Source organism: Bidens hawaiensis, unplaced genomic scaffold, assembly GCF_021521415.1.
Source record: "Bidens hawaiensis isolate Kalapana, Puna unplaced genomic scaffold, B.hawaiensis_p1.1 tig00002602_1, whole genome shotgun sequence".
Taxonomy (NCBI): Eukaryota; Viridiplantae; Streptophyta; class Magnoliopsida; order Asterales; family Asteraceae; genus Bidens; species Bidens hawaiensis.
Window position 1 is genome coordinate 481,086 of NW_027491141.1, and position 27,118 is coordinate 508,203.

Sequence of the window (27,118 nt, forward strand, 5' to 3'; positions counted from 1 at the left end):
TAGCTAGAAAACATTTTTAAAGTTTTGTCAATAAATGGAGTTTTCCCTAGAAAGACGTGTACAACAACTTCATAATATATCCTCACACGATTTTTTTAATCAGTTATGTATTTTTTATGGATTAGTGATTACAGAATAAACTATTTACTGAACAAACTAGATGAATATTAATAAAAGAGAGACAAATAACTTTATATTAATTACATGCATTGTCAATATAAATAAAATGCTTTCTTTTAGTCAAACTAATCACTACATACAATATGTGGGTGCGTGTGAATATAAACATGCGTAAGTTTTGTTTATTTAATTATCAATTAATATGATTCTTAGTTCATAACTTCTTATTGATGATATGAAATGGGAAAACAGACAAGTGTATTAAGAAGTTATCCTTCAAAGGTGAGTTTCACAACTCTTCAGTGTCTTTTGAGCTCCGTACAATCATTTGTAGTTGCCATTGCCTTGGAACGAGAAGGTTGCCAATGGAAGCTTGGTTGGAATATTAGACTCCTCGCCATAGCTTATTGTGTAAGTATTTTATCTCGGTAAAACACTTTAGCAGTGAAGAGGTATGCACCCGCCTTAACATCGAGCGGGGCGGGTCAACCCACAAGATATAGACGAGGCTTGAAATCAGGACATCATGAAGACACAAAGCCAAAACCTATGCGCATGGCGCATATCACATATGCTCACGCATCATATATGCTCACGCATATCACATCTGCGCGTGGCGCATCTGCGCGTGGCGCATATCACATATGCTCACGCATATTACATATGCTTGCGCATATCACATCTGCGCATGAAATATCTGCGCGTGATAATAAAGAGAAGACCTCGCGCAACCCCAGGATAGGCGCATATCACACATGCACATAATCAACCACGTCCTTATCCAAATCAGGATAAGGACAACCATGATTGTGCTCATCAGACAACCTTCCAGAAGGTATCCTTTAAGGAATAAAGAATATGCTGATGTTGACAGCTGCCAATGAAAGGTGGACAACTCAGCAAAACCCATGTGCTACCACGTGATTGCACATGGGACAGGTGAAATACCTTGGTCAGAGAATAATCAATGAAAAAGCACCAGGTGTCCTAAGGACACGTGGCGCGAAGCAATAGGAGGAGGCCAAAAATGCCCTAATTGGGTCTGAGCCCAATCATTGGAAACCCTAACACTATAAATACCACACCACCTCCACAAGGGGAGGTAAGAAAGAAAATACACTCTAAATCCTTACTCACTTTCAGATTATTGTTATCTTCTCCTACAATATCTTATTCTCACACCGGAGGGTTACCACAAAGAGGACCCCTCTGTCCCTTTCTGAGGGGTAAGTTCCCGGTGCTGCTCGTTTTGTAGGTGGAAGAATTCATACCCCGGAAAACCATCGGTGAAATAGCACACTCATACCCGAGGAAGGTTGATCGTCTACTAGTAAGTCGATCCACGTTTCTTCAAGCAGTTAACATAACTCAATATTCAATTTACAAACATACGCAAAACTATGTAATGTAAATTTTTTTAACGCTAATTGTTTTCTACTACTTATTTTTGGGACATACAGTATATTTATTAGTATATTATAACTGTGGTGTTGTATTTTTTTTATTACAAGCAATTTTTTGGTTTTAAAATATTAAATTCAATATGCCAATTAAAAAAAGGGTTAAAATGAACCAATTTTAAGAAACTAAGACGGATACCAAATATGTAACAGATTTTGTTATAAACTTTTGATTGATCACATACTTTCTTAGCTTTTACGAAACTGGCAATATTGATTCACTTTTGTTTACATGCATTTACAAAACTGTATTAATCTAACGAACTACTCTTAACCAATTTCTATATATAAAGAATGAGGCTAGGTCCAAATATCATGCAAAATAACAAAAATAAAAATTTAATAAATGGAATATAAATATTTTGCATGAACTGAGATATAGTACAAGGATGTTAATAAGTGTTTTGACATATAAAGTTTATTAAGGGAATACGAGTTTTAAATATGTTTGTAGATACAAAAAGTATACATTTGAAATGATGGTAGAATATATTTTTTAGTGTACTATTTGGTATTTAGGGTTTTGTGGTAACGGGATTTGCATTCTATCTGCAAACTTGGGTGATTGAAAGAAAAGGACCAGTTTTTCTTGGATTGTCTACTCCGTTGGCGTTCATATTTACCACCATTTTCTCAGCGTTACTCATAGGAGAAATTATCAGTTTTGGGAGGTACGTAAAATACCATTTCATTTATACACTACAAAACATAAGGCTATTTCTATACACAAGTCTTAGAATTCCTCCCATGATACTCGGTCAGTATACGTGGAGTGGGTAATGCTCTTAACGACGTATTACAGGAGGATTTCACCGAGGGGTAACCAGGATTTACTTAGTTATTGTCTTCATATTCCTTAATATAATCAGTACACAAATAGTGTTGGTATTAATAACTTGGTGGTGATTGTAACAATGGATCTGAGATCAAAATAAGATGAAGAATGCAAAAATAATAATGAACGGCTATTAGGGTTTGAAGGACTTTTAATAATAACTTGATAAAGAGGTGCGCACATAAAAGAAATACAGAATTTTCTTAAATAGAGCATTAAAAATAACAAACTTACTAGTCTAATGCATAAAATCAGGACAACAAATGCCAACGGTTTGCTTATTCAAAATAAAAGAAAACTTCAACAATAATCACGTGCAACTTCCATGTATATCACCAACGGCTAGGTTTGGGTTATTTTTTCAACACCCTCCCATAACCCAAACTTCTTTACTCCCAACGTGGCCCGAAGCTGTAAGAACTTGTCTTTACTCAAAGCTTTGGTTAACATATCAGCAGCTTGGTCTTCTATGTGACAAAACTCCAACTTCACTAACCCTTTAGTAGCCATGTCATGAATAAAATGATACTTCAATTCATTATGTTTAGAGCGGCTGTGTAAAGTTGGGTTCTTTGACAAACATATTGCAGAAAAGTTAATCACAAAATATCACTATTGCTTTCTTTGTGCTACATTTAAATATTCCAAAATTCTTCTTAACCACACAACTTGGCAAGTAGCATATATATCTGAAACATATTAAGCTTCCGTAGGGGATAAACCCATCACATGCTGCTTCTTAGAACTCCAAGTTATGGCACCACTTCCCAAAGTAAACATATTAGTTGAGATGCTCTTCCTATCATCCAAGTTATTTGCCCAATCACTATCCGTGTAACCATGCAACACAACTCCTGAATTATTATCACCACTACCATACCATATCCCAAGATCAGTTGTACCAGCCACATACTTAAGAACCCTTTTGGCAGAACCTAAATTTATCTTTGATGGCTTTTGCATAAATCATGATATCAGACCAACTGAATAGGCCATATCTGGGTGTGTGTGTGTCAAATAAATCAGACCACCAACTAGGCTCCTGTAATACGTACGATAAAATAGTTCAGCCCCATCTTCACTTTGTAAATTTTCATTTGTGCTCTTAGGAATCTCTTCACTACTCCAATTCAAGATACCAAACTTGCCGATTAGATTAAGAGCATACCTTTCTTGACTAATGAATATTCCACTCTAATGCTACTTCACTCCAATCCCAAGGAAATAGGTTAGTAATCCCACGTTGGTCCTCTCAAACATCTTCATCATCTTGCCTTTAAATTCATATGCCAAATCAATATTGGAACTTGTATAGATAACATCATCTACATATAAACAACCATAGTTAATATCATTTTTACACTTCTTGATATACAGTGTAGGTTCATTAGCACTCCGAACAAACCCTTGATCAACAAAGTAGGTATCAATTTTTGAATACCAAACTCTAGGGGCTTGCTTGAGCCCATAGAAAGCTTTCTTTAATTGATACACCTTGTCTTCTTGTGCTGCCATAGTGAACCCCTTAGGCTGCTCTACATAGATCACTTCTTTCGGTTCACCATTGAGAATTGCAGACTTTACATCTAACTAATGTATAGTCCATTTTAAGTAGGCTGCCACTGCAATTATCACACGTATGGTTTCTAACCTTGCCATGTGAGCAAAGGTTTCTTCACAATCAATGCCCAATTTCTATGCATATCCCTTGGAACCAACCGGGCGTTGTACTTCAAAATTTCACCATCAGGTCCCACTTTAGTTTTTGTATTACCACTTGACACCATTAAGTCCCATTGTTCTCTATAGACTTAATTTCTTCTTCCATAGCAACTTGCCATTCTTCTGTCTTCGATGCTTCTTCGAAAGAAGTAGGGTCAGTTGTAGTTAAGGCAAACTGACAGTTAGCATAAAGGTCACTAAGTGATTTGTAACTAACTGGGGTGACATTAGATTCCGTGCTTGTTTGTGTCACATCCTGACTACGCAAATGCGGAAGCGTAATACGGGAATGCAACAGATACATTTTTTATCAACCACATTGTTTATAAAGAAAATTAACAAACTAAATTACATCATGATACATTGTTTTAAATAAAATTACAAAATAAGCGTTACACAATATAACCGGTTCTATAAGAAACTTTATTCTTCAATAGTATATTTGCTTTTATCTACAATGGTTCTATTCGTTACTCGAGCATATAGCACATAACACATCATTCCAATTTTGGTATACCTGAAAAACATGTAAAACGGGTCAACTACGAATAGTTGGTGAGTTTCACAAATTTATACGAAATTGGTATACGTAATCACAGTATTCACAGTATATATGTATTTGATGTAATTGTAGTAAGCCAAAAGTGAACCCTTGAAATACTTTTACCACGTGGTCTCTACTGCCCACGCACTCCCCGCGGTCTCTACTACCACATGCCCCAAACGTGTACTATGTTTAACACCACATAGCGTGTTACAACAGATTTATATGCTCATGTGCAATAGTAAAACGTTTCCCGGCATACCCTTCCGTCTCCATCAATTTAGTTTGTCAAACCAATAGTACTATTCACATGTCTTTGGTTCGAAATTAATCACTCGTGTTTGTGGGGACTTTTAAGTGTTAGAACTTAGACAGTTCACATCATAACGGGTTTCCAGATAGATAAATATATATATATATATATATATATATATATATATATATATATATATATATATATATATATATATAAACATGCTTTCCACCTCAAATGTTCATAAAACAGTTTAAAAAGTGGGGTCATGTAACTCATCTTATCATAGGATAATATCAGTAATCCACAAGTATAAGTAATATGCCTCGATTATAGCTCGAATCATATAATTAGTATGTACAATTAATACTGGTACAATCCTTAAACTGAATTTGGCTGTATATCTAGTCTGGGTACAACTGTTACACCCAGGACATATTAGTAGTCCTATATTTTGACATTGTACAGTGTCAAATAATATCAGTTTTGGCTCAATTTCACCGTTTTACGTGCCTGGCTAAGTTGATCGTTTACGCGTTTTGGAAATAGGTAAGATCACACAAACTTGAGTAAACGTACTGTTTGATAAACTGATTTGATTTATAATAGAACTTTACAGTGTAGATGTCGGGATTTGCTACATGGTTCGTTTTCGTTTTTATACGGATTTAATAGTACAAAAGGCGTACAATTCACCAAAATATTCCGGACTCAGTCTTTTCAATCCATTTTACCAGTCCGTTTGGTCCCTCGGTACAACTGAAATCTATAAGTTTGCACGCCATTTATCCGGGTCATATCAGAATCGTACGGTTAATTGTTTACTCGATACGAAATAACTGGTTAACTGTATACTCGCTACTTAATAAATAACGTATACCTCGTTTTGTCCCGAATGTCACAATTTGCGAACTCGGGGAACCCACGACTACCTTGTGAGGTTTGTAGTCTAGTCATGTAGGGTGTGCTTCTAAAAGTTTGTTGTGTTGCATTAGTATGATTAGTAATATGGATTGAATAATTTCGAATGGTAGCACCTGGAGAAGCACTTGGATCACTTTCCAGCAGCAGATAGGATTCACCATCATATTTTCCTTTCTAATCCTATCAAACATCTTCAACAAATACCACGTATCTCTGGGTTGAGAAGTTCTTGGTTTCAGGTTTATAAAATCTATATCCTTTGGTTTGTGTTGGGTAGCCAATAAATATTCCATTCTCAAATTTATCATATAGCTTCTTTTTTAATTGAGAAGGAACCAAACCATATGCTAAACACCCAAAGACCTTTAGGTGGTCAATTGTGGGCTTCCTTTTGGAGCAGGCTACAAATGGAGTCTGATTAGCTAGAGCTTTTGTAGGAGAAACATTCAAGACACTTACTGTAGTGGTTGTAGCTTCAACCCCAAAATATCTAGGCATTTTCTTTGCTTTGAGCATACTTATTAGAAGTTCAAGTACAGTTCTATTTTTTCCTTTCAGTAACCCAATTTTGTTTTGGGGTATAGGGTGCAGTCTGTCCCTTTTGATTCCATGTTCATCACATAAATCATTAAACTATTTGGAACAACACTCTCCGCCCTTGTCAGTTCTAAGAGTTTTGATAAACGACCACTTTGTTTTTCTACAATAGCCTAAATAGCTTGAACTTAGTAAATACTTCTGATTTCTTCACAACAAAATAAATCCAACACATTTCAGTATTGTTGTCGATAAATTAAAGGAAGAACTCACTACCACCAAGGCCATCAACTTCCATAGGTCCACACAAATAAGAAGTAACAAGCTCCAACCTTTTAGTAGCTCTTCTTGTATTTGCATGAAAGGGTTTCTTGGCATGTTTTTCTTATACACATCCTTCGCATGATTGAAAGTTTCTGATCTTTGACAGCCGATACACCATTCCCTTGTCATGTTACAGCTGCAAGACCTCACAGTGTAAGTGCCCAAATCTTTGATGCCACATTTAGGATAGATTATCTAAACTTGGCATGCACTTGATGAATAGTTTTTGACACGTCCAACAAAGACATGTTGTTTCTTTCTAGCTGCGCTTTCATAAGAACATCCTTTGATTGTTTGTTAACAATAGCACGTGCACCATCATCAAAGTGTAGGGAAAAACCTTTTCTCGTCAACTGACCTACCCTCAATAGATTATACTCCAATTGTGGTGCATAGTAAACAACACCAACTAACTAACACTGACCATCATGTGTATTGATCTTGACTTCACCAATACCTTCAACTGAAATTTCTTTCTTATCACCAAGTTTCATAGATGATTTAAATGGTTAATCAATAAACCAAAGAGAGTTGGTTGTTGAAGATGAATTAGCATTTACCATAAGCATGTACTGGTCACTGGCTTCCTTTGGTTCAACAGGCGTAACTAGTGCTAGATAGAGCCTTTGGTCATCATTGTTTTCTTCTTCTTCTTCTTCTTCTTCTTCTTCTTCTTCTTCTTCTTCTTCTTCTTCTTCTTCTTCTTCTTCTTCTTCTTCTTGATTTGCTACCATCTTCACATGTGCTTCATCATTAAACCAACAATCCTTTTTGATATGGCTGAATCTACCGCAATAATAGCATTGAGGTCTTTTAGATCTTTCTTGACTTCTTCCTCTCCCTCTTCCCCCCCTGATTGTTCCCCTTCCACGACCTCTACCACCACCAGCAGCATCACATGCCATTTTGAACAACCTTTAAGGCATGTTCATCTAACTTCTCGGGTGTCTTTGTTAAAGATATGCAGTTTAACCTTTCTTCATGGGATTGCATGGATCCTATCAAATTCACGGGAGTAAGAGTGGTCAGATCATACGCCAACTCTATAAATGGCAGAACAAAATCAAACTTAGGAGTCAGGCTCCAGAGTATCTTTTCTACCACTTTCTGATCCTCTATGGTCTCACCATAGGAATTATTGTTGACTCATTATTCCCATAACCCTGGAAAGTAGTCTCTTATCATCTCCCCTTCATGCACATTATGGTTTTCAAATTCCCTCCCTAAACCTTGAAGTCTCAACTGCTTTAACCTGAGAATCACCTTGGAACTCTATGCGTAGAGTACCCCATGTTTCCTTGGCAGTGTTGGCTGCTGCAATATGAGAAAAGAGATTGTCATGAACTCCTTGTTGAATGAGAGCCATGACACGTGCATCTTTCCTTTTGGCTTCTCTTACTTTATCAACATCACAAAATGTTATTCCATTCTCCACCAGATCCCATTGCTCATGAGATCTAAGAATGATCTTCATCCGGATATTCCAGAATACATATCCCTCGCTTTTGAATACTAGAATTACTTGGGGGTGTGGTTGGCGCTACAGACTTATCGGCCATTGATGAAGCACAAGTTTATGTAAAACGAAATGTGTAAGCTAGGTGAGGATTACCAAATCTTTGATACCACTATGTTGGTATTAAGAACTTGGTTGTGATTATAACAATGGATCTGAGATCAAACTAAGATGAAGAATGCAAGGACAATAATGAACGACTATTAGGGTTTGAATGACTTTTAATAATAACTTGATAAAGAGGTGCGTACATAAAATAAATACATAAGTTTCTTGAATAAAATTTTAAAAATAACAAACTTCCTAGTCTAAAGCATAAAACTAGGACAATAAGTGCCAACAATTCGCTTATTCAAAATAAAGAAAACTTCAACAATAATCACGTGCAACTTCCATGCAGATCACCAACGGTTAAGTTTGGGTTATTTTTTCAACAAATAGGTATTTTCCTATAATATAACCTGTCAGGATTTATCTAAGAAACTAATCATTATACTAATAAAATGGAATACTAAAAAACATGGTTTTATAAAGTGCCTAAATGATACGACTCAGTTGTCAACTTGTCATGATTAAGAGGCCCAATATTTATCAATTGCAAAAATAAAAGAACTAAAAAACTAAACAAAACTAATCTTATTTAAACTAAGAAACTCAAAATTCGGTAGTGGAAACAAGATTAACATACAATAATAGATAAGAAAGCATCAAAAAAATATAAAAGAGATATCTGTTTTTCCGACTCACCCATCCTTTGTCTTAACCCTTTTCCCATTTGCCCAACATCCACATCAACCATTTCAACCCACATGATCCTTCATAGTCTCCTTGGCTTGCTTTTCTAGCACCATCAAGCCCAATCCAGCCCATAGCCCAATATATGGATCTCGAATAATCCTCTTCATAGCCTCCTAATTGGGAAAAGACTAGCATATGAGTCTATCACAACTCATTGGGATCCGTTCACCACCACCCTTGTGTTTGCCTGTTAGCACCCAACCCAAACGACCCTGTTGGTAAGTGTCTGCACATCGCATCTTGGCAAGGTAAGAACATCGGCAATATGTTGGAAATATTGAATGTCGTGTTCCCACTTAATAATACACACCATTAGTTCGGAATCATACATCTATGAGATGATATTACCTTTTTGAAGTTTTAAACTTGGTCATCTGATAAGCAGTAGGTCGGGCTTTCACCTGCTTTTCATCTTTTTGCTCAACATACCTTAGAACATTAATAAGCTGGGACGTAAGAGACTTATTATGCTCACACATCCCTTCGAATAAATTAACACCCTTATATTTTAATATAGACCCAGCCTCACTTACTTTAGCCATCTTCATGATAATATCAAAATTTTCCTGATAATATCCTACTAGCAAACTTGTTCTTCAATGATCCCTTCAAGATAAGTGTTATGGTGACACTGTAGCCTGTTTGAGGTTGAACCTTGTGTGTTGGAATTACTTAGAATAATTTCTTCCTTAAAGTATGCTTGGACCACTGTTTATTATAGAACCTTGCTCGATCCACCAAAATACTTGGTTTCAGCTTGGTTAAGTCAAGGGTTTGCAGTGAAACAAACCTTGCTCGAATTGAAGAACAACCTTGTTAGATGAAGTGTAGTTTGCTCGAACATACACTTAGAAGAATTCTAAAAGATAAATTTACTTGAGAGTGCAATACCTTGCTTGAATAAGTCTAGGCTTGCTTGAAGTGCCAAGTTTGCTCGGTTTTTCATACATAGCCATTTTCTGAGGAGGTTGAGAAGATTCCAATATTTCTTTTGCCGAATTTTTATCCCAACAGTATATATAGACATTGAGCTCATTATTTAGACATGCCCTAACAAATGAGCCTCGTTCGCTATTAATGCGTTACAATCATTCGTTAACTAAACGAATGAACATATACGTTACTCTCATTCGTTAACATCCCCCAATGAATGAGGACGAATAAACACTCAGAGCTTCATTCGTTATTAGTTACTCTAATGAATGAGGTTTACATTAGCGAATGTGAATTTAATACAAATACCAAAAGACCCCTATACATTATTCTAATTTCTAAATACTTTAATCAAAGACCGAGACGCATTATAATGCATCAACAATCTCCCCCTCGTCTTGAGCTCTTTGTAGATTCATTTTTCGAACCTGATACTTTTCCAATCAGCACAACTATGTATCCCAAATGCATAACATAGATGTACAACCCTTTAGAACTGCATAGCCTGTTCTTTGTCGTTCACGTTCACCTATCTGAACCAATTCTTTTATCACACTTCATTATCGGACTCAGACAGGTTGACTAGCCACATAGGATCGATAATCCTTATAAACTTGGTCTTCAAACCCGTACCCAATACAATTACTGCCTCGTCAGTCTTGTTGTCGTAGTACCACCTATTAAACTTCTTATAAAGACTTCAGGGAAAAGTCTTTATAGGAGGTTTCTTCAACGTACACGGAGGCCTTACGTTAAATACCAGCTTCCTCCAACCAGCACGCAAATCGATCTCATTGATATATTTACGCGTAGGCACCTATAGTTTGAAAATTTTAAAGCCATAAATTACCTCTTGTACCAAATGTTGATTGAACTAATCAATTAACTGATTTCCTCCACGGTTCAAGAATGTCTTGGTAGCTAATACACAAGCATCCCAACGCGGCATAGTAAGCACGTCAGTAATATGCTTGAAGTACTAAACCTCGTGCTCCCACTTCACGATGCAAACGTTAAGATCAGGTTCGTACATCCACGAGATGATATTACCCTTGATCGTCTTCACCGTTACAAACTTCTTCATATGGTATGCTGATTCTCGATTCTTGACTGCTTATAATCTTCACGTTCAGCATATCTCAGGGCCTCAATCATCTTGTTCATCTTTATCATGTTGTGATTGACACATACCCTCCGAAGTTCGTGACTCGGTCTCAGATACATTCTCTTTTCCCTTTTCTTTCTCTTTCTTCTTTCATAGACGTTCTTCAGCTACTGGGAAATGCTCAGTCGTGAAGAATTGAATTTCTTCATTAGAGTTGTTAGACTAAGTGTATAAATCAGGATATTCTTCAGCTGTCATGTCTTCGACCTCAACATCATCATTATTAACAGACGTATTCTCAGAAGGAATACTCTTATCGAAACTCACCTCCTCATTGCCTTCAACCTCTACATCAACCTGTTTCTCCACTTCATCCACTGCCTCCTCGTTCAAATTAAGAAGCAAGGCGATTTGTTCTTTTGTTAATTATGAGTGGTCAACAAATTCACATTCTTCTATTTCATCGGCATTCATCATACACATAACCACCCCTTTATCAGCTACAAACAATACCATATTCCCTTTGATAGAGTTCAAGGCCTGCACATTAGTGGAATCGTGATACACCACTAATTGCTTATCTCACTCCCCCTCGGCTACAACATTCCCATATGATGAAGCAGCATCACCTGGTTGCTGATCAAAACCTCCAGCCTTGGGATCTTTGTCATCATCATTACACTTCAACTTCTTGAGCATATCCTCTTTGCATGTCAACTAAAGGATAATCTTGTCATGCTTGTTCAGTCTCCCCCCCTGAGCAGTAACAAAGGCTTTTATCTCCCGGTTCTCATTATAGGCATATTTCAAATGTCTCATCATCTATCTTTGGTCATCCCTCATATGCTCTTGAAATTGCCTGTCAGCAACCATCTGAGTTTCCTGAATATGTCTCAAGTTCATTATCTGGAACATCTGTTGTTGTACCGGCAGCCTATCGAAGTTCGGATGAATGAACTACATAGGCCTAGTAGGTCCGTTGAATGACATAAATGAGAAGTCTGGCCTTTACATCAGACATGCAGGAATTGTTGGACTTGTAGCAGTCACGACTTGTATCGAAGAAGGCATCAGAGACAACATCAATTGAGGAATCGACCTAAAATGTGAATCGGTCGACGCCATTGTCATAAGAGTAACCATCGGTGTTGATGGAGTAGATACATTACATACAACAGTAGCAGACGCAACAATCCTCAGTACTTGTGATTGTGGAACTTGTATCTAAACACTAGAACCTCTATGGGTTCTCTTCTTCACATGCTTATCTACTAAAATAACCTTACCCTTCGCCTTATGCTTATGTTCTGCCACCGCAACAAAATTACCATCATCACCTCCCGGACCACCATCACTACTTTCATCATTCCCACCTTCACCACATTCATGTTCCGAATCCAAATCATCGTGGATCCAACGATCATTAGGTGGAGCTAAATAGTCTTCACGAGCCAAATGGCCAATCAAACGCTTGAATGGTGGCTTTGTTTGATTTGTCTTACGATGATAAACCCTGATTATCCTCATAGATTTTTCATTCATATTCTCTAAAATAATAAATCAGCTCGGACCACCGGGTCTTTGATTTAATTTTGCTGCAAGTGTTTGATGATCATCTAAAGGAATCTTGGATACACTAAGAACTTATTATTCCTCGTCGTGCAATTCTCTTTCAAATGGTAAAACACCATTTCCTAGAAGTTGAATGACTTATTTAACACAATTGAAATAAACACCGATTGTATCATCACCCTGCACTCGCAGAAGTTTGCCTTTTAGTACATTGAATTGTTCAAGTTATACTTTAACCACCTAAACAATCCCTTGATCAACTCACGTTCAAACTCACACCAATTATCCACCGTGCCATCAAACCTTAATACCGTACAAATCACTTTAAAATCAACAACAATCTCATTGTCTTGTACCTCAGCAACAATGTGATTCTTGCTTGATACGTACTTGGCCGTCTCCCAGGTGGGCCTGGTGATACTGTAATGGACGGGTGGATTAGTAGATATGGCATGGTAGGTCGTCAATTTCTTTAGAAAGACAATAACCCTGCCAAACATACCACACCCAAAGAAATCGTCTTCCAAGAAAGCACATATGTTGTGTTTCTTGTCAAATACAAGTTTGGTAACAAAATTCTTCTTTTTGTGCTTCAGCGTTCTCAACATGTTATTCTTGCTCACACTCGGGAATATTAACCTGAGTTGCAAAAATGAACAAGTTATTATTTGAAATATACTTTAAAATTAACAATTATGTCCTCATTCGTTATGCTTTAAAGAATAACGAATGAAACATATCTCATTCGTTAAGAATTATTAACGGATAAACACATTCGTTAATAACTCAAAACAAATGGGCACATTCGTTAAGCCATTACACATTTGTTAAGTAAAAAAATTCTCATTCTTAGAATATCCAACGAAAGTGGCCATTCGTTAAACACATCAATGTGGTCATTCGTTAATAAATAATACATAAATGAGAGTCTTTCATTATAAAAGAATGAAATTTAACGAATGCAGTTTCTTGATTATCCAAGTTAAGGTCGAAATTTAGATGAAACCAAGAAAATCAAAACATGCAATTTTGAAATCTAAATTCACTCAAAACTTGTCCTAATCAACTAATTAAGTTTTGATATAAGTTAGATTGTTCAATTGATTTAATATATGTGCATTAAAGGTTATTCCCAAAAAATCATTCAAATCTAGACCAAAACATAAATTAAGACAATCATTAAGGCCGCCTATACCTTATACTTACTCGACGAAGATCAAATCAACAAATTTTAATATCAAAATGGTCCGAAACTTTTTTGCAAGAGTTTCTTTTGTGTTGGGTGGTTTTCGACAGCAAACAGTGGTAGGCGAATTCGTCTCTTAGAGTTTTAGTATTCAGTACACATTTAATCATCAAACCAACCTTTGGATGCCATTTTATAAATAATACATTAAAAATTTACATTAAAGATTTTCCTTGAAGATTTACCTTAAAGAATTTACTTTAAAGATTTACCTTAAAGAATTTACGTTAAAGATTTACTTTAAATTTACGTTTTTAACTTGAAGCGTGGGTAAAATTTTTCTATTACAAATTTTAAATTCCCATAGCTTGGTAATCGAAAATATGGCAGAATAGAAAATATTTTTGGATTTTTCTGAAATTTTATATCAAAACAAACCAAAAATCTTTTTGATATTTTTCGAATACTCAGATCAAAACTAAACAAAAACCAAAATTTTAACCTACGAAAACTAAACATATTTTTGCGAGTTCGAGCAGGGAATTATATTGACATGAATTCCATCAATCATAGTTCTATATTTCGGCTTTATTATGACTGGTGTTAGGTCAATCATTGGTATTGTTGTTCACCTGAGCCTTTTAACAATTTTTTTAGAAATTTCTATGATATGCTTTAAGTTTTAATTAGGGCACAAAATATCAAAAACTATCAGCCTCTAATCTCGATTCAAGTTAATTATGATATTTACCATGTCACCGCAACTTGACTTAAACCTTCGAATCAGCAGATCAAAACATTTTAAAATATAGTTTTTACGATAGCAAACTAGCAAATAATCCCCACTACAAGATATAACCCCATTATCAAGAAATACCTCGAGGTCCTTTACCATGGATGACTATGCATGATTTCATATGTATGTTGTACATACATTGTGTCGAGTGGTCCATTTCTTAATGTTAATAAGATGCGAGCAAGAGGACAATGTATCACTCACAACGTGGTTTGATCAAGTCAGTAGTGAGTTTGTACAACGAAGTACATACGTGATTAATTTTAACGACTTATAATGGTAGATAAACCGTGGGTTCTCTTTTTGTAAAAAATAATATTCAAATTTGTGAATACCGAGATGAGAAACTGCATAAAGACCCAATGGAGTCCGGAACCCCGAAGCATCCCATCAATACATGATTTAAGACCATACACCATACATTGTTGATGTTTTAACTATTAACTAGAAACTTAAATATTTGTAACAATTTTGATGGGTCAAACTGACTTAAGACTTTAGTATGACAGGTTATTTCATTTCTGCCTTCATCACCAACACTTTACAAGAGACTAACACCCATTTCAATTTGCTAATTTTTATGTCTATATCACATACTCTTCCTTAATCATTTGTTTAAGACCTACCAATGCACTACTACAATTAAGCACATAGTGTTTTTGCTTCAAAAACTCATTTTAAGGAGCATTTTTTTAAATGTTTTTGGCTTTTCAAATTATATGAATGTTTTTGGGTTTTATCTATACAAACAGAAATCACAATACTTTTGTATTTTGGCTTTTTTTTCCCCTAAAAACAAATACATTAAGTAAATGAAGAAAAACAATTGTACAAAATATGAATAATTAACCGAGCAATTGAATATCATTTAAGGTTTTTAAAACAATTAAAACAAGCAGATAAGTAAATCACGTTTTGTCAATGCTTTGGTTAGAAAGGTCAACTTTCTGAAAATTCATGTGAATCTTTTAACATTGATTAGTTTTTTTTTCAAAATAATCCAGATAAAATCATATCTTATTTCAATATCGTAGCAGAATTATCAATAAATAGTGGAGTGGTAAGAAACTTCAAACCGTAATCCCGCAGATGTTGCTGGATTCACAAAACCTGTTAACAACTACTCAAGGCTGCCACATATTCGGCTTCGGCGGTTGAAGTAGAGGTCGTTGTATGCTTCTTACGCTGCCGTAGACAAGCCGGTTTCCTAACAATTGACATCCTACATTGGTAGATTTGTAGTTTATTTTGCATCCTCTATAGTCAGAATCTGTTTAAGTAGTGAGACTGAAACTATCATCCTTGGGATACCATAACTAGATGTTAGAATTACCCCTTAAAAAGTGGAAAATATGCTTAACAGCCGCCTTATGACTCACTTGGGAACTCGATTGATACCTGGCACATAATCAAACAATGAACATGATATCAGGATGAGACGCAATTAAGTACACTAAAGAACCAATCGTAGCTCAATAAAGGGGCGAATCAACAGTTTCCTTCAATTCGTCCGATGAAAACTTGTGACCCACAGGAAGAGACGTCGAGGGGACTTTTCCAGCAGTTATTTTGAATTGGCTCAATACATCGTTCACGTACTTTGTCTGATGAATGAAAATACCATAATCATACTGATGAAACTACAACCCCAAGAAGAAATTCATCTCTCCCATCGAAATCATCTCAAACTTATTCTGCATTGTCTTCTCAAAGTCCTTACATAACTTGTTTGTCGAGCCAAAAATAATATCATCGACGTATACTTGGACAAGGATAAGATCTTCTTCCACAGTCTTGTAAAAGAGATTAAAATCCACAGTCCCTCGTTTGAAGCCAACGTGCTATACCAAGCTCTTGGAGCTTTGTGAAGACCATATAGAGCCTTGTTTAATCAATAAACACGCTTGGGATAGTCCAGATATTCTAAACCAGGAGGCTGCTTCACATACACCTCTTCATGAAGTACCCCCCATTCAAGAACGCACTCTTAACGTCCATTTGATAAACTTTAAAGTTATTGGAAGCTGCAAAGGCCTAAAAGATACGTATAGCCTCCGGTCAAGCCACCAGAGCATATACCTCGTTGTAACCTATGCCTTCTTGTTGGTTAAAATCTTGGACGAAAAATCATGTCTTATCCCTCACGATTACCCTAAGATCGTCCATTTTACATTTAAAAATCCATTTTGTCGTGATCGCCTTCTTCACCCGATTCGGTTGATCAATGAGATACCAAAACACCTATTCATACAAATTGCTGCATGTCTTCTTGCATTGCTTCTACCAAAGAAGGTTATTGAAGTGCCAATGAAACACTTGTCGGTTCAATTTGGAATAAAAAGCAAATGTACCTGGCGATGCTCATGATTCCCGATGCATGGATATCAGCATACGCACACAATACATTATCATGGCATACATTAGCAACCTGGCGCCATGTACATCAGTAATGATGTTATCCTAAGAATGATAATAGTGAATCGTAAGTGTCGGATTCTCAGGAACTTCAACATTTTCTTGCATGTTGGTGATGTTTTCCTTAGCCTATTCAGCATTCAAAGGTTGGGAAGATTCTCCAACTTGTACCTCAAGAATATCCTAAGATTCAGTAAATGGAGCGGAGGAAGAATCTTCAAAGTCGGCCATCAGAAGATATAGAAACATCATCGGATGTTTCGGGTTAATCAGTTGCAACGGAATCTTCAAAAATAGAAGATTTCGGCTTATATAATATTTCTTCTTCAATTTAAGCACGAATTAGATCTTCCTGTTCAACATCAACCGAGGGAGTGAAAGAATTGAAAGGACTTTCAGAATCGAACATACAATCAGGTCCCTTTCTTGCATGTGGTGTGGTGTACCTTTGACAATCAACAAAATGCCACTTATTTACACACCCAAAAGAGAAATTATATACCCTTTCTTAGGCGACGCATACCCAAGAAAAAAAAAACCTTTGATCGCTTTCTCTTCAAATTTACTAGCATATTTCTTCAACATTCTAAAAGGACACCCAAAAGGCTCGAGGAATTGAAGATTCAAGTTACAGTTATTAAGAAATTCATAGCTTGTCTTCTTGAGTTTCTTAACTGTGAGAACTCTATTCAAACCGTGAATAGAATCCGCAAACTTAGTTCTAGCCGCCACAATTAAAGCCGTATACTTCCTTTCAGCAACAACGTTTTGTTGTGGTACGTACATGGCATCGTATTCGTGATGTATACCCCATTGCAGACATAAAAGTTCCATCATGCTATTTTTAAATTCTGTACCATTATAACTTAGAATTCATCTCACTTTCAATTTATAAAGTGATTCGACCTTGGTGATCAAATTCTGCATGAGAACGGGTGTTTGATATTTTGTGTTCATAAATAACACCCACGAGAATCGAGAATAGTCGTCAGTAACGACTAAGAAATAAAGAGCTCCAACAAATCCATGTAAAGACGTTATAGAGGAGTATGGATATTGTTGATCATGTTTAATGGATGTGACTTATTCTTCTGTTTACCTTTTTTGCACGTAACACAGTGATCGTTCATCTTGAAGTTTTTCAATGCAACGCCATCCACCAAATCATTTGTGGTTAAATGATTCATCTTTTGAATGTGAATATGACCCATCATTTTATGCCAAAAGATAGTATATTTCTCTGTTGATTTAGAGACAAAACACGTTGTTGTCGATGAGGAAGTCACTTTTGACGCCATGTCAAGCACATAAATATCTTTTGATCGAGGTGTTCGCATGATAACCATATCTTCAGGAATAACAAATCATGGTTTGAGAATAGCACACTACTTATCAGTGAACAAATTTGCCAACTTTTTATCACAAATCTGTGACATACTCAACAAATTGTGATGAACTTTATCACAATAATTAAATTTCTTGAATGTAATACAGCCTTTCAAAACTTCTCCCTCCTTTGTAAGCAAATATCCTTGATTACCCGCAAATGCCACATAAACCCCTTGAATATCTTTAACATTTGAAAGGAGATTCATATCACCGATAATATGCCGAGAACATCCACTATCCATTCACCATTTATCTCCTGAAATAGTGTTGGATGAACTCTGCACAATAAAAAAGTGATTAGTTCAAATAGGAAAGCCAAGCCTCAGTCTTGGTCTTAATCATTGTTTCCTTTTGGCACAATTTAATCTTAGGTTTCCTTATTGGAAGAACATCAATAGGAACCTTGATTTTACTTGAAGTATGTTTCAAGTTTGCTGGTTTGATGAACACGGGTGTAAGTCAAAGGTGCATTTGACTTTCATTTAAGATATTCATCACGAATCACACAAGTGCTCTTATTCTCACAAATAGGTTTAACAAACTCAACCTTTTTGTTAGACACATCATACTCTTGAATATTAACCCTCACAACTTTCCTTGGGTTAACTTCATGAAACATACTATGAGTATCATCAACCTTGACTTGAGGAAGTTGTCTTTCCAAGATGCTTTTAACCAAAGGAACTTTTTCCTTTGACTTTCCATTAAGATTCACCCTAGATGCACACTTTTAGGAAACATGGCCACGTTCACTACATGAGAAACACATTCTTATATCCATAAAAGCTTGTGATGAAACAGTAGATAAGTGTGACTCATCAAGTTGAAAAGACACGACCTTTAGATTAGAAGTTTCTGCCTTTTTTGCGTATTTATTTTTTGTAAAACTCGAGATTAGAACAATTTTAAAAACTTTTGAGTGTATCCAATCCAGATGATTTCACAAACTTTATCGGTTTTAGCTAATTTCATTTGAGACTTATTAAGCACTTTTGATATCTCAAAAGCCTTTTCAATCCTAGTCAAGCTTAATGTCTCATTTTTAAACACACTCTCAATTATTTCAGGCTTAATCAAACTTAAAGGGACGTCTCGTTCATCAAATACTTTATCCACCCTTTCGTTTGTAAACCCAACCACTTTTTATTTTATCACATTGAATCAAATTAATGAAGTTAATTAAATCCGCATTAGAAATAACAAGTTTCTCTGATGATACTTTACACTCATAATCACATGTTTCACAAAGAATATGATTAGCAATAGGTATATTCTTATCTTTGTGAACTACGTGGGGTTCACACACATCTTCGACTAACAATCCATGGTCACTTTCAGTAATTGCCACATTACTTTGAATATGAGGTTTTGAAGTTAACTTTGGTTCAACTAGTTTGGTTCTCACCTCATGAATAACCTTATCCAAACTCAAAAACGGATAGTAGTCAAAGGACCGTTAATGTCAACTACATTATCTGTGTGTGGGATACTGGTATAATCATTATGAAATGGAAGAGGAATTTCAACATAACCTAAACTAGATTTACCTGATTTCTAATGAGTATTATTAACTTCAATTATTTCATTTAACATAAAAGATGAATATCTAAAATTTCCTAATTTATCTTTTAACTCCATCACCTCATTCTCATTTTTGGTGATATTAGTTCTTAGTTTGGAATTTTTTGAGTCTTTCCATCAATGATGATTTTTTGAGTCTGTCCATCAATTTGGAATTTTTTGAGTCTGTCTTCCAAGTAATGATTACTAATCGACAAGGCCTCAATGTTATCTTTTGTTTTTTTGTCAATTTAAACCACCCGCCAATAGTTATCACGAATAATAGCGAGATGATAAACAAGTTGATCATTTTGGTGACAAAGTGAATCAAGTTTTGACTTATATTCCCCGTAATGACAAAATTCTATTTTATCAACTTTAGATGAAATACATATATTAGACTCAATAGAATTAGAGTTAGAAGAGTTAGAACTAACCTCTTCTATTTTGGCCATGCAAGCAAACTTTTCTTCCAAATCAACAGTTAAATCTTCTGAATCTGTTTCTTAATCATCACTCTCATCCATAAGTTTATCATCCTTAGCATACTCAAATTGCTCCACTTGTTCAATCACATCCAAATTAGCTTGATTACCTTCAACAAATGCATTACCCAACATTCTTTGGGACCAATCAATGCCATCTTAAGTTATCAGTGCATGTGACCCTCCAGGTTTAGCAGAGTCAGCATTTCTAGGTTTCTCCTTGGACTCATTGTTATTATACTTCTTGTTGGTGTTGAAGTTTCTGTCTCTTGATCCAGGAGAATATTCCTTTCTAGGCTTTCTACACTCCATGGCAAAATGACCAAACTCTTGGCAGTTATAACATTTGACTTTCAGATTATCAAAGCCAATACTCTTGCTAATGAAAGGCAAGTCTTTACCAGTTTTTTTTTGCATGAACTTCTTTATCTTTCTCACAATAATAGCCATGTTCCAATTCAATTCCATTGACTCAAGGTCATCGGGATCAACATGATCATAATCCTCATCGGTCATGCCAATGTTTGCTAGTTGACCACCTACGTTCTTCATAAGAAGCCATAAAAGCTACCATGAAAGAAAATGCATTTATGTTTCCCTCATGATTACGTTCGTCGGTGGAGTGACAATAGGAAATGAACCAACATTACTAGAAGTTTAATTTGAGAATACATTAGGTTTAGACACATTCTTTTGAAGAATATCTTGAGTTGTTTGAGAATAAAAAGTAGTGATCGGAGTAGATGTAGGTACACTTTTACTAACTGGATTTGTACCACCATATAAAGTAGGGTCTTGATTACCCTTGGATGACTCTTGACATTTTAAATCAAACTCCATTTCCTCCAAATTTTGTATAAACTCATTGGTAGTTAGTTCTTCATTCTTAAAATACTCGTATTTGGTGAGGACCATCAGATAAGTTGCATAAGAAGGAGGTAGGTAATTCTTCGATGTATCAATGAGATCACTGTCTACTGGAAGCATATTGAAATTGTGCATTTTAGCAGTTAAATAACAAAATCTTGCCATCAATTCACCAACATTTTCTCCTTCAGTTATGTTAAAGTTTCTAAACTAGTACTTTAACATTGACTTCTTGCTTTGCTTTGTACTCCGCACACTTTTGGATTTCAAGGCTTGATACAATTTTAGCAAAAATCTTAATGTGACTAAACTTGTGAAAACTATTCTTGGGTAATGCCATCGTCAAAGTAGAATATGATATGGTCCTAATCTGATAAACTTTCTTTTACTCAATAGACATTTGAAAAAATAACTTCCCATCAATAACCAGTGTAACAGAGTTCAGTATTATTGGTACATAATCATGATTCAAACTCTGCATACACTTAGGATAAACAGATCCCAAATGTGATTTAAATCTTGGTTCGTAATTCAAAAAAGCACGCATCTTATTGAGTCTCGAGCATTTAGTGTGAGACCCGATCTTAAAACCAGTGGTAAATATTTTCTGCATGAGTGAGTTTTGAGATGCTAAAGCATAAAGATAATCCATGATTGATGTGTGTCACATGAGTGATTCTTTTACGGAACTCACAACTAAGCTTTAAATTTAGAACGAAACTCCTAATGAATCCACACACAACCGATAAGTGTACTGATCACAAGTAGTATACACCTAAGAAGTCCGAGTAACGAACACAAGGACACGCGAGAACGCCTATGATCACTAAACCCTAGACAAGACCTTCCTAATAATAATATTTTTAATTGATTTTTAACAATTAAACTACTTGTCCTAAATTACTTTAACTAAATTAATTAACATAACTTAACGAAACTTAACGAAACGCATAACGAAACTTAACGAATGTGACTGGCAATGGAGAAAACATTTACATAGGGAAGAATCATATTGATAGTCTAACAAGCTAATGGATTGAATGATCTCACGACACCTGTATCTAAGGATTACACAACTAACGTTCGCTCAAGAAAGCTAGATCACCTCTCGGTCTCACTAACAAATTCTAACTTACACTTATTTGTTTATGAACAAACCGAGAAACCAATGCTAAGGTGTTCTAATGCCGACTCACCTCTCAGTCTCACCGACACACGACCCTAATGGAAACGAATACTACGCAACCAAGGATAGAGGAACAATTTGGTTTAACTCAAACTAGACCAACTAATCGCTCACGAACCCAGACCCGACAAGAACCGAGCCTGCTCTCGCGCGATCCTAACCCTAACAAGTAAAAGCAATGGGATGACTTTACTTCCTATCACCTCTCGGTCTTTAAGAAGATGCTTAACCACTGAATTATATCAATCAATAATCTCAACAAAACCCTACGGTTGTACCTACCACAAACAAACTCTAAACATAAAGTAAAGACTTCAACATGAAACTATCAATCAAAACCAATTCAATTAACCGATGCACGAGATTATGAGATAAAATCAATAAATTCACAGCCACTAAACACAACCTAATTCATCATTAACCCAATCTTTCAATGGCAATTCAATTCATCTTGATCAAACAATCCAATCAACTCATTAAACCGAACAAAAATCATCTAACCTAGGTAGAAAAAAACAAATTAGCCAAGCATGATTTTTGGACAGCAACAAATACTCAAATTAAACATCATATTAATCACCAAACACATAATCAAAATCATCTAAAAATCAATTCTGATCATACACAACTCAATTGCAAAACAATTCACTTTTAAGATAAAAAAACAAGAGAGTTTTGAAACGTAAACCAAACCCAACTATATGGAGATGTTATGTGATGTTAATGGCTGCTATTTTGATGCTTAAATACTTGATAATACTTGTAAACTCAGCTGCTAAACTTCTCTTCTTTCTCCTCTTGTTGGATGTGATCAAAACTCTTCACCAAGATTAGGGTTTTCTATTTTTTTCTTCTTTCTTCCTTGTGAGCTGCTGCTGATTTTCGGATTAGCAGCTCTAGGGGCTGCTAGGGTTTGTTATTTTATGCTATAATATAATAAATCATGCATGGCATTCACATATATGGATACGGGCCGGCCTTTAACTTGGTTCTTCAAGAATAGTGCGTAAAAGGCCTCTAAATCTCTTTCAAATATCGGTTTCTTTCCCTTTAACGCTCGTAACCTACAAAATACATATCCATGTAAGATCATACCAAAACAAGTTAAAAACAATAAATATTAGATAAATAAGCGATTAATACAATGATAAATGAAAGTGAATATTTACAAATACGTTACATAACCTTCCCAGTTAATATAAATTTAATAACCTTTTCATTTCTGTCTATACGTGTGCCTATGACTTGACATGAGCAACATGAGAACACTAGCCTTCATCTCTTTATGTATGCCCATGAATCTAGTAAATCGATGTCACTTGAAATTAAGAAAAAACAAAACAAAACAACGTTCATATGCGAGATAGTGAGTGAGCCCCAAAGACTATGCGTTGACAACACACATATATAATCTATACTATTTAATAAATAATGGTTCTTAATGTCACATGACATCATACAAGATAGTTTCTTACAAAATTTTTCCACCTCTCTCTCTCTCTCTCTTATTAAATACATTTCCCTTTTTATTAATAGTTTTATATTTAACTTTTTTTTCTTTCTTAATCAATTATTTTGTCTTTTTAATAATTACTTTTTAATTTAAATTTTTAATACAAACATAGATATTATTATTTAGTTTTATATAAATATGTTGTATTATTTATTAATATTAAGCTTTTAGCTTTTATAAGTAACAAATTTTCACGTTGATTTAGATAAAATAATTAATTTCAAATAAAAAAATTTTAACTTTATGTTTGTTTTGCAATGAAGATTAATAAAAGCTAAAGTCAATTACTATTAATGGTTTGATTTGTTTTTGAGACAACCTGTTTTAACGCATGGTATGTTATGTGTTTTCATTATCTAAAGTTAAAATGAAAAACAAAACGAAACTACTAATTTTGATATGTAGGTTAAATTTACAATATTCTATACAAAAATATTTTGAGATTTGTGAATTTTCAACAACTTTTTATTTCCGTATTGTGTAATATATAATTTATTCTACCATATATTATATCTTTATATCATTTGAACATATTTACATTGTGTTATTATCTAAACAAATTTATATATTCTAACTCGTGTTCTACACAGGTCTTAATGCCATATGTCATTACACATGAGTGATCCTTACAAAATATTCCCATTTTTCCCATGTTAAATATATATTTCTTTTTCTTATTAACAGTTTTATATTTTATTCTTTCTTTTCTTTTCAATCTATTATTTTTGAGTGAACTGCGGTTTTCGTCTATATGGTTTGTCGAAATATGCGGTTTTAGTCTAATAGTTTTCCCTCATCTCTCTCATATTAACTATGTTGATAATTACAAAATTTTCCCACATCTCTCTTATATTAACTACATTTCTCTTTTTAATATTTAATTTTCAATTGTTAATTTGTTTAATATAAAATGTATTGCATTAGTTATTAATATTAGATTTTTATAAGTAACGAATACGAAACGGGTGTGTTTTCTTTAACCGATTAAAATATCAAATATTGTTTATGTCAAAATAGTTTAAGATTAGAATGAGTTTTGATCCACGAGTTGGTTTAAAAAAGTTGACATTTACAAGTAAGTTTTGATATATAAAATAACATAGAAATAATTTATGATTTATGAATTTTCTAACAACTTTTTATTTCCAAATTACGTAATGTGTAATTTTTTTTACTGTATAATATATTTTTATATATGTAATACATTTTTTTTTGTATTTCACATTATGTTATTGTTAAAAAAAAGTACTTATTATAACCCCACACGGGTAACTAACCTAGTAATATAAATATTTATAGGTTGTGCTCTTGGTTAGGCAAAGGCAACCACACATTCAAACTCACCCGTTAAAAACGACATGCCATTTTCACTCTTTCCACAAACCACACACTTAAACAATTACAAACCATATATGAATTAGAGGGAGGGTATCATTGATAATAAGTCTTATTAGCGGATTATTTGGCAGTAATGGGCTCACAAATAGAAATGGTACCTTGCAGCACAACCACAAAACATTAATAAAAACAAAACCCTTACAGATGTAAGGAAAGATGACGTGACTGTGCGGTTCGGGTTACCGGTTGACTTGAAACCTACGTGAATCACATAACTTCGTGATAAAAAAAAATGGTGAGGATGTTAGAAACTGTAGGTGGTGTTGTAGTGGTAATGATATACGAGAATAAATTAATGACATTGTGGTGCAACAATTTTGTGGTGATGAGATAGAGAAACTTGTCTTTAAGATAGTTTGATATATATAAAACAGAGGATATATCATGAAGAAAGTTTGGGTTGGCCTATCATTTTGTTTTTCAAGTTAAAAGGACAATATTATCTTCGTGTGCCTCTCACGTGGCTTCTCCTAATGTCTAATTTTAAAATTCCATTAATTTAAAAATTGGTTGTCTTGAAATATAAGAAAGTAATTTGCTATTTGTTTATTAAAATATATTTATGTTTTTTTTAGTTTGGTAGTACATGTTGAATTGTGGAAACTTAAAAACGAACTTATGATTAGTAGTTAAACCTTGTCAAAATTGAATGTAGACGTTCCTATTTAGTGGATAGATAATGAGCTAGACTTGTTATGAAACTTTTTATTTTCTTATTTTTCTAATGTTACATTACTGTTATAATTATTATAATTATGTACGTAATTCGGAAATGAAAATGAAAGTGATAAATGGCCATTTTCTACTAGTGTTATCGGAGGAATCTTCTTGATTGGAGGGCTTTACTTTGTTTTATGGGGGAAAAGGAAAGAAGGAGAGATATTGGAGCTTAAAGGGTGCCTAGACTTGAACATTACAGTCGCAACAACATAAAAAATGACACAAACATGTCATTACTTTATAACTATTAATGGCACTCTTAGTCAATTTCCATAATTACGCATGTTTTCTTAGGCCAAGTTATGTAATCTCGTTAAGTGAGTGAAATGGTAAAAAGTGATTTATGTTTTATATGATATATGATACTTGTTATTTGTGTTTGTTTATATTACACACTAGTTTGAGGCTCGTGTACTACATGGATTATTCTTGAAAACACAATATTTAATAAATAATCAATATATAAGAAACAATAAACCCGTTAAACACTATTAATACAATCGTTGTATAATAGTCTTTAAAACAATTTTAAAGTAAAATATAATTATAAATATCAAATGTTTGAAATAAAATATAGGAAGTAAATATTAAATTAACAAATTTTGAAGCATAAATTTTAAGAATGGTAACTATATTTTACTATTATAAATTTGTTAAAAAGGATGAGGTTTAATGTAAGAGTGACAAATAGGAAAACTTGTAATATTTTATTAGAGAGTATAGATGTATAAGGCGTTCCATCAAAAAATTTAACAAATAAGACAATAAACCTTTTAATTTTATTGAATTGATAATTGTGTATGACACACAATAAAGTGTGCAAAATATATAAAGTACCCGTTTACATCGTGTTCGATGTAATAGAACCAATTACACTTATAGAACCAAGTTCAAATCTTGAAGAACCAAGTTAAAGCATGGCTCCGAGCGTATTTGTGTGAAGCTTTGCATGTGTTAAAC

General features: G+C 34.5%; 1 long non-coding RNA gene across 1 annotated transcript; it reads left to right on the plus strand.

Moving 5' to 3' along the window:
* The first annotated feature begins 376 nt into the window (after positions 1 to 376).
* Positions 377 to 26,382, plus strand: LOC143620531 (uncharacterized). The gene is made up of 3 exons (XR_013151350.1): positions 377 to 531; positions 2,100 to 2,251; positions 26,248 to 26,382. It is a non-coding gene; the product is annotated as an uncharacterized LOC143620531 (long non-coding RNA).
* The last annotated feature ends 736 nt before the right edge of the window (positions 26,383 to 27,118 follow it).